The sequence below is a fragment of the Pinus tabuliformis genome, chromosome 4_1, assembly GCF_031772625.1.
Source record: "Pinus tabuliformis cultivar Carrire ecotype Pingquan chromosome 4_1, CPIR1, whole genome shotgun sequence".
NCBI lineage: Eukaryota > Viridiplantae > Streptophyta > Pinopsida > Pinales > Pinaceae > Pinus > Pinus tabuliformis.
Genome location: NC_142303.1, coordinates 128583687 through 128593400, shown reverse-complemented (window position 1 = coordinate 128593400; position 9714 = coordinate 128583687). Strand labels below are relative to the sequence as shown.

At 41.0% G+C, this 9714-nt stretch overlaps 1 pseudogene; it reads left to right on the top strand.

Annotated features, from left to right (window-relative positions):
- The first annotated feature begins 7138 nt into the window (after positions 1-7138).
- Positions 7139-8072, top strand: LOC149174533 (signal peptide peptidase-like 1 pseudogene; annotated as a pseudogene).
- The last annotated feature ends 1642 nt before the right edge of the window (positions 8073-9714 follow it).

Genomic DNA, 9714 nt, shown 5'->3' with positions numbered 1-9714 from the left:
TTCATGATATGATGGCCCATTTAAAGCACACTGGAGCGGGCGGCGAGCATTAAGGCAGAAGAATAACTGCCAATATCGCCTTTATGAGCTTCCGCAAGGGCAACCAGCCGATTTTAAATTTGAAATGATATACAATCATAGTAAGGGTCACACCACCACGTCTTACCGTACTGCAATAAAGCCTCCCTAGGTCAGAAAAAAGCGCAGAATGGGTGACAAGCGATTCGAAGGAAGTCCGTGGTTTCAGGCATTGCCTAAGCACTACCAGGAAGCAATCCTCAAAGCACAAAACCCTACCTTCAATAGTCCATAGCAAGTGTCATCGCCATCACCTGAGCTCTCTAAATCACCCCAGACGTCGAGGACTAGGAAGGACCCTCAAGTTCCAGAACCAGTAAGAAGGTCGCCGCGACACTTGCACTTTGGCAAGTTTACAATGGAGGAAAAGGGTAAAACTGTCACAATTGACAATGATGAGGAGGAGGAAGGTTCTCCCACATATGTCAAAGAAGTAAAACCTGAAGAGGATCCCATCCAGCTAGTGTGACAACCCAAGTATGTGTCTCCAAGCAAGGGAAAGGTGAAAGTACCTGCGAATCTGGACAAAGTCGACACTGTACTCGTTACCCCGGCTCTTCCAAAAGTAGTCCCGGTGGAAAGCTCCGTCGTTGGCCGAATTGCGACAATGAAATTCGAAGACTGGGACATCGCAGATATAGTAAAATTTCCCCACCTAGTGACTGATGCACTGATGGAGCAGAGTGTCGAAGGGACGGTGACAATGCTACAGCCAAAGGAGTGGTTGCAGAAGGTGGATAAAGTCGGGTTTCTCTGTCTCTTATCTATTCCTCACTTTCACCAGCCCCCTATCACAATTTTAGTCATAAAGAAGTTGCTCTGTTTAGTTCATGAGGAAATATTATGGGTCGGTAAACCTGTCCGCATCACCGCTGAACTAGTTCATCGAGTTTCGTACCTTCCCTGTGACGGGAGAGACCCCCAGGAAATCGCTGATAGGAGTGGTCATGTCGCGTTGATAGAGAACTTGAAAAAGAAGTATAAGCTAGCTAAGGGGCAGCGAGGGTACGTTATTGACATCATTTCAGATAACGCGGTCCGCATCGCCACTTAGTTGTTGGTCGAAAAAGTAATGAGGAAATGTCATGCCCCTGAGGTTCCGGCAGTAGTCATTGCACTTGCTAAGGAATGTGCAGCTGGAGTCCAGTTTAATTGGTCACAGTTTCTTTTGTGAAGATTTTTTGACCAACTGTAGGGAGGTTCAGGAGGAGGGCAAGACCTTCCATTATGCGTGGCTGCTCCTGTCCATTATGCTAGTTTCCACTGACCTACCCAAACATAGCCAGTTTCCTCCCTTGGAACCAGAGTGGCCGGAAGCGGCTAGATATGCTTCCCTCTAAGCGACAAGGGACGTGGGACAAATTTGAAACATCAAAATCTTTTGGATATTGATGGACGCTAATGTGCGCCAATGGATTAATGCGCTACACCGGCTGTCCAACGGGATCTATGAAAGCATCAAGCATATTGCCGAATTTAAAGCAAACATGCATCGTATTTACATCCGAGCGTGCAAAGACCCAGCACAGGCATGGACCTCACTATGCTTTATTGCCATTGATGACATTGTAGACGGGGTTGTGGATACCTGGCCACTGGCATGGCGCGCACCAGAGACAGTCGAGCGCAACGACGCCACTATCCAGTGGCAAAAGGAGGAAGCTAAGGGTGTTGCACAACAAAAATGGAATGAATAGCTTGCCGTAGAAGTTCAGGCAGCTCGAGAGGTGGCGCGGGCGACAGCAAGAAAGACACCACCAGGAGGGGCTACATTGAAAACGACAAAACCGAGTCAGAATCCGCCCACTGAGATGACCGCAGACGCACCATTAACAACTGGCACGGATTCGCCTTTGAAGTGACCAGTGCGACAAGACCGATCAAAGCCTTGAAAGAAGGTGAAGGCGTCCAAAACATACAGCGGAGTGACCACCCTAACTGAGGGGGACCTAGATGATATAGAAAACACTGTGCGGGATGTCGCTCGGGATGCTGTCGATGAAGCCATGTCCGAGCAACAGATTGTGTTGGGGGAGCTCCATACGCAGCTATAGGAACTTGGAACAAGGATCGTGCTAATAAGCACCAACGCTACGCAGGGGGTTCCTAGTATGTCAACCGTTGAACCATTGTTGAAGGCCCAAATGGCTCATTCCATCATGATTTCGGTAGGAGCACTGATCACCACAAATATGGAGGACCATGCTATGCTAGGACAACTTAAAGCGCTGGGACTAAACGTGGCTGCTCTACCGTGAGAAATTTTGCAGCAGCTCCAGGACAGCGCCACAATGGAGCTCCGCATTAGGGCCGGCCGCGCCGAATAAGTAATCCAGGAACAGAAAATTAATATCGAACAACTGCGCCTCCAACAGCACAAAGCAGTTACGCAAAAGCAAGAAGTGGAGAAGGTAGTAGGAGAAGCCTGCTCGGGTGCCTGTGAACTAGAGATTGTGGCGGAATTTCCTATCAAGACACAAATCTAAAAATTGGCTACTGGGTTCCAACATGCAAAGGAGGAGGCCGCACGGATCCAGTGTGAACTCAGCATGCAGATTATGGACTTAAAGCTGTAGGTTCCACCGACAACACCACCAGAGATCCTAGAGCAACGTAAGAACATTATCACTATGGGGCACGCAATGTTTACATGTTCAATGGAAGAATATACCGAGCTTCTCACTCAGTCGATTGTTATGCTCACCTCCCTTCAGGAGGATCCAACACTTCGTCGATTAGAAACCAAGGCCCGGGAACTTCAGCAAGCTTACGATCAGATCCGAGGAACCACGTAGACTGTTGCTATTGTGCAGCTCTTGGCTAAGATACAAGAGGCTGAGGACCTGAAAATCCAAGCTGATGCCGCTAGACAAAAGGAAGCAGTGATTAAATCCCATCTCCAACCTTGGCTGGACGAGGCATTTGCGGTTTCAACCACTATAGAGCAGAAGGTAGCCCACATGCATGCCGAGTATGCCACCATGGAGACAACAGAGACAGGGAGCGAAGTGTCAGTGACACACGTGGAATGGATGCAGCAAATGACGGAAGAGTTTGCTTTTAGCACAAGCGACGCACAGAAGATGCTAACTGATCTTCCGCAAAGTTGGCTGCACCAGCTGAGTGACTTGGGACGAGTCACGATGATTGTGTTGGGGGACTGTTGGGTAGCAGAGGCCCCGTGCAACGGTCATGGGGCGCGAAGCCTGCAATTTTGGGTAAAAATAGTGTAAAGACTCTGTGGAATGCGTGGAGTGCGAGTTGTAATAAGTCAAAGTCAAAGGGGTAGTCCGCCCAAAAATAATGTAAAGAAATGAAAGTTGAGTTGGCCCGCCCATGGATCGCGATCCATGGAAAGGTATAAATAGAGCAAGGCTCTATGGGTAGAGTAGCTAGGTTTTGATATATGGTTTTGGATCTGTCCTGTAATGGGTTTTTGAGAAAAGCATTCTAAAAGCGTCCGTAAGTCTGAGTCGAGGGGTTGGGAAGTGGATAGAGGCTCTGCAGCTGTGTGCCCAGAGGTCTGGAAGAGTCCGCAGCTATGTGTGCGGACCCCTGCAGCTGAGTGCATAGGGCGGATCTGAATGTACTGGTGATAAGTGGAAATAAAGATAAGTTCCTTCTGAGTATTCTGTGTCAAATCTGAATTATCGCGAATAATAAGATTGTTTTGATCTATGCGCACATGATTGCTTATTGAATACTTCTGAATTCAGGTTTAATCTTAATACGCGAACTGAATAAATCTAATAAATGTTTGCTTAAAGACCATCCGAGTTGCAATACTTTATCCAATAGATTAGATCTGTAGACTGCGCGCTCATAGACAATAAGAGGTATTCGAGATCTGCACGAATACAACACGACACGAAGCTGCAGAACAGGGGCAAAACCTCCAAACCACATCTAGACATCCCAAGGGTGCAGAAACTTGGTTCTAGCACCCTCCTCTGCTACCCCGAGTGAGACCTTAGTCTGCGCTTCGCAGGCTATTACCGAAAGGGCCAGTAGCTGCAGGATTTGCTTGGCTAAATAATTCTTCCAAACCTGGGTGAGGCCCATATAAGCCAACAGTCACAATTTTATCCCATTAGGTATGTGGGGGACTAGTGGATCGGGTGACATTACTTCAGGAAAAATCAGTCCAAATCGTGTAGGAGTACACCACATAATTGAGAAATATGGCTATAATGTTAGATATCTCTCCAAAGAATCCAGATTTACTCCTCAAGTATTTGAGGGATCTGCATTGCCATCTGTGTGAGTAAGTGATGTTGTTCAGGCCCAAATCAGTGGACGAGGCTTGTGTACAAGCACATTACCTGGGGAACATAGGCCTGAAAAGAGTGCAATTAAGTGGATCGAAGTAGAAGGAGCAACAAGACGCTTCTAAGGAGGGGAAGAAGAAGAAAAAAGGGGGAAAACATAAAATGATGGCAGCCACAAAACAACAATGCAAAGATCCTAGCAACCACTGCAACATTGGTGGCCATACAAAGGAGAAGTGTTGGAAGTTGCATCCCGAGCTAAACCCAAAGAACAAGAAGAAGAATCTCATGGCCACAGATTCGAGCAACCAAGTTGAAAGAAGCTTAGATGTGGATGAGAAGATCGTTTGTACATCTGTGTAGAAGGAGGTGAAGCTGAGTAGCCTTCGACAATAGGAAGAGAAAGAAATGACCAAACTCTTTCATATAAATATACAGGTCAAGAAGGCAAAGATTAGTGCTCTGTATGACTCAAGATCGCATGCAAATCTCATTGCAGCAGAGTTGGTCAAGAAGTTGGGGCTAGAAGTTCATGATCATCCAAACCTATATCCACTGGGATGGGTAAGTAAGGATGCAGAGATGAAGGTAACAAAATAGTGTAAAATTTGATTTTCTATTAGTGTTGATTTTATTGATGAAGTAGATCTAGATGCAACCCCCCTTGATGTATGTGGAGTTGTGTTTGGGAGTCCATACATGTATATGTGTGATGCAATATTCATGAGGAGAGCCAACCATTATCGTCTCGTCAAGGATGGAAAATTTTTCATCATCAACGTGAACAAAGACAATTCGAAAATTTCACTCGTAAGTGCCAACCAAGCCAAGAAATTGATCAGTTCCAGCAAGAAGTATGTTTTATATTTTTTAAGAGAAAGTCATTTTAAAGAGAAGCCAATAAGATGCATCAAAGTTATTATTTTCAATTGGCCATTTAAAATATTCCTTGGGTAGAGAGGATTTGAGTGCATTTGTAATGCTGAGAAAAATATTTTTGCCAAATTATTTGAACACCACTAACAAATGTGATGCTTTTAAACTGTGTGGCGAGTTTTGAGCTATACTTCAAGCATATATTCAATGGGTTCAAAAAGTCTCGAACTAATGTTATACAATTCTCATTGTTTCTCAGAATGCCAATTGTGAATAGGGTTTTTATAATGTATTTTCTTATGGGAAATATATCAAATATTTTAAATCTTTTTTTATAGCTAAATCTTTCTCTTGCTGATTCAAATCCACATTAATTTATTAGCTTGAAAGAGTAAAGATTTAATAGAAAATTTCTAACTTCAATATTGTTGTATATAAGACTATTCTTCTTATATTTATAACTTACTATGTTTTCTTTGCAACCTCCAATACAATTGTTAATAATTATTTATTAATTAATAATTAATAATTTTTAATTGATATAAACTTTTTCAGTGACAAATAATTGACTAGCTTCCTTTACATTTTGCCCATTAAATGAGACTAAATAATTGACTAGCTTCCTTTACATTTTGCCCATTAAATGAGACTAAAGTGAGAAATGATGAAATACAGTGTTGAATGTGTCGTGAAAATTTCCAAAACACGTCATCTCAAGTGAAGTGTGCTCCAGAGGTTTCGTTGGGACGGATTATTATCATTTACCTCGTTAACCCAACTTTAACCTTTGTAAATAGGTCATTGTCGTTGAGTGTATCCTCATAGTAGAAGGGTTAGCATTAACTTTGTAGGTTTTTTTTAATGTGGTTCATTGTATCAATTTGATACGAGTTATGTCCAAGAATGACATCTACGCACTATTCCGAGAAAGAAAAGTAGATAATCACTAGAAAAGCTGAGATGGCTTACTGAAAGATGCTTTCCATTTAGCTCATTAACCCAACCTTAAGCATCGTAAAAAGGGAGTTTATAAGCTTTGTAAAAAAGGAGGTTATTATGATAATAGAAGGGTCACGGACCACGGTGTGCTAGTAATTACTTTTTTTTGTAATTATGGTTTGCTCTACTAATTTGATAGAAATTACGTCCAAGAATAATAGAAAGATAATCAAATTACGTCCAAGAATAATAAGAAGATAATCATATTACAAGTTATACATTTCGAACCTTGGTGAAGAGAAAAAATAGACCATCCCAACCACACCCTTACCCTCTTTCCACTAGCCATAATGTTGTACTTATTTTAAAATAATAACTTTAACATTATTTTAAAATAATAACTTTGTAATAATATATTTAGGTCGATAGGCTTTCCTATGCATCAACAATTGTCAACACTTTTAACCTGAACCATTTGATCAAGTTTGATAGTTTCAACCGTTGATTTGAAGTTCACTGCTTTTTCCAAATATATGAGTTGCTTTCTTTTCACCTCCAGTTCTGCTGTGCATTGAACCTGGCCCTTTGAGTTGCATTACTGCTTTTTCCAATTCTTTTGTTTCTTAAAGATATTTTCACTGTGGAAGATATTTTCACTGCTTTTTCCTTGACAATTGTTGTTGCTGTTTTTGGCCAGCTTTTGGTGATGTTTTGGTAAAAATTATACGCAAAAATCCCTTAGGTTGGGGGTTGGTGTTGTTCCCGATTGAACCTCCTTGACTTTTATTTCAAAACCTAGAAATCCATTCGGGTGTTTTATTTATTTATTTGTTATTATTATCTAGTCAAGTTGATATCTTTGAACAATTTGGTTATGTCTCTCTGACTTTGGCATTCTCTATACCGGAAACAGGAATTTGAGGTTATAGGTAATTCTAGGTGTAAAGTTGTCATCTGAACTGCAACTTGTATCCCATATGGAGCCTTTATGGAAGCTTGCATACCTTCTGGAGCCTGCATTGCTTGCGCTTATTGTTACCGTTGTTCTTGTGGTGTTTGCATCGGCTCAGACAACACTTAATTATGAGAAAGAGATGGAAAGGAACCACGATTGTTCAGAATCTTCAATCACTTTGGACAGTTCCCAGGCACTCATGATTCCTATCGCGAGCTCGTGCAGTTTACTTTTGATGTTCTATCTATTTGCTTCAATGTCACGGCTTGTGACAACTTTTACTGCAGTAGCTTCGGCATCTTCCCTTGCATTCTGCCTTTCCCCTTATGTTTTTTACATAAATTCTAGGCTTGGGTCGGTCGATCCCATGGTTACTCGATGCTGCTGCCGGCCGTTCATTAGGATGCAAGGAATTTTGGTGTTGGTGAGCTCAGCTTTAGTGATTGCCTGGCTTGTATCCGGACACTGGATATTAAACAACCTTTTGGGCATTTCTATATGTATCGCATTTGTTAGCCATGTTCGGTTGCCAAATATCAAAATCTGCTCGCTGCTTCTCGTTTGTTTATTTCTGTACGACATTTTCTGGGTGTTCTTTTCAGAGCGATTTTTTGGAACCAATGTAATGGTTTCAGTTGCCACACAGCAGGCTTCAATCCAGTTCACACAGTTGCAAACACGCTTAATCTTCCGGGCTTGCGATCAATAACCAAGAAGTTGGAGCTTCCTGTTAAACTTGTCTTCCCAAGAAATTTGCTAGGTGCTTCAATCCAGTTCACACAGTTGCAAACACGCTTAATCTTCCGGGCTTGCGATCAATAACCAAGAAGTTGGAGCTTCCTGTTAAACTTGTCTTCCCAAGAAATTTGCTAGGTGGTATGGTGCCTGGAAATACTGCAATAGAATTCATGATGTTGGGCCTCGGTGACATGGTTTGTATTTTTTTCTCAATCTGATGGAACTCTCTGGAATCTTTCATACGTCAATGCCTAAGATATTGTTTTATGGTCAGAATTCGATATGATTGGTGTCTGTTTTGACTGTTCTAATGTTTAAGTATAATCGGTCTTTTTCTTAGCTGCTGCAACTGTGACAAGACTGATTTTTTTTTCACCACCTCTCTCATGAATTTTTCCTTATAAGATGTTGGAATTTTGTTTGGGATATGTCTGGTCAGTGGTCACTCGTTTTTTGTATTATTCACATAGTTTTGAAACCGGAACAGGGAACCGGCCCCGTCCAGTCCACCTATCAACCCGGTTATTGAATCAGAACCGAAAAACACTGGACATGTCAGATTTCAATGAATCAGAAAAGTATATATGGACATGTCAGATTTCAATGAACCATAAAAGTATATATGATTTTTTTTGGATGAAAATAATTAATTTTAAGATTTAAAACCACTATTCTAAATCATGACAGAAAAAATATGCAAAATTCGCTTATCTATATGCCATGTAAGGTTGAACATATCAAAATGGCACTGCGTACAATACATTATCAATGAGGCAGCAAAATACATTATCAATGAGGCTATGAACTATTGGGCCACTTGCCTACTAGAAGTCTACATATCAGTGATCAAGATAACAATTCACATCCATGAGAGGGACGCACACAAGAAAATGCGGCAGTCAATTGCAGGGACAACTCGCACAGATTGGCACCACAATAAACATTAATTGACGTTGCCGATGCCATGCCCCATCATGCATATATGATTAGCTACTCATTGTCAATTACATCTATATGTAATAGAATGCGCTTATTGTACATATGTTTACAAGCCAAAGAATACTTTCATTGTATATATGTTTAGTTATTATCTACCAAACATGTCTCTATGTGTAGACCATATGTATAATTTCAACAAATAAATTGCAAAGCATGTAACTATCTTCTGTCATGACGCGCTTATTGTACATACATTTAAAAGCCAAAGAATACTTTCATTGTATATATGTTTAGTTATTATCTACCAAACATGTCTCTATGTGTAGACCATATGTATAATTTCAAGAAATACATTGCAAAGGATGTAACTATCTTCTGTAATGACATGGGCTCCTGGGATGACATTTATAGAGGGGTTAATTGTTTGTTTTTAAATTAAAATACATTTACATGAAATTCTCAAATTCTCTTCTTTTTTGGTTCAAGCATGTCAGCGTTTTTAAATACATGTGAATGAATATGGACCCCAATAAACAGATGTTGAATAAGAAAGTCTTGTGGTTTTCTTTATGTTCTCCTGCATTTACATGTTGCTCTGTTCTCTTTTTCTCTTCCAGTATAAATGACTTACATTCCCAGTCTGTTCTATCTCCTATATCTTTTACTCTATTTCAGATTTAATAAGCTGTACAATATCAATAGCATCCCAGAAAGTGGCCTGCCTCTTATAAAAATTCAACAATTCCAACTTCATAAGTCTATCGGCCTCTCTTTGTACCTTTTGGGACAATTTCTAGTAAAATAATAACATTCGTATTATTTTAATTCCGCTGAAAGTGGTTTTCTCTGCGGGTTTCCGTGTAAACACATTGTTCACTCTAGCGAATCAAAAAGCTTACTTTTCGTAATCCTAAAACCTAT